Below are 425 nucleotides of genomic sequence, written 5' to 3' on the forward strand. Positions count from 1 at the left end.
AGTCGAACCTTGTTCCTGATAGTTTGACCGATTTTTGCTGATGTTTTCCAAGAAAGTTTATATGCCATTCTTCGTCCAAACAATCTCGGGAGGTAGCTTATGTTATAATAGAAATGGGCAGCCTATCTTATTGAGGAAATTTTCGTCAACAAGTGATGTGTCCGCACTTCTACATTTTCAAAACACAGACGACCTTTTTATCACTGATCAAACCTTTCCCCTATCTTTCCCAATGGTGAGCTACCCAATCTGTCAAGAAAAAAAAGAATGAACTGGGTATCCCTTATGTATATTGGATGGCTGCTTATGGTCAAGGATCGTTTTTTGCTGCTGCTTATCGCGAAGTTCGACTCCCCTAATTAATTACATCATCGATTTATACGTTAAATTTTGGATAAGCCCTATACGCAGGTAGTAGACAATCT

This window comes from Phytophthora parasitica (genome assembly GCF_000247585.1).
Source record: "Phytophthora parasitica INRA-310 unplaced genomic scaffold supercont2.522, whole genome shotgun sequence".
Taxonomy (NCBI): domain Eukaryota; phylum Oomycota; class Peronosporomycetes; order Peronosporales; family Peronosporaceae; genus Phytophthora; species Phytophthora nicotianae.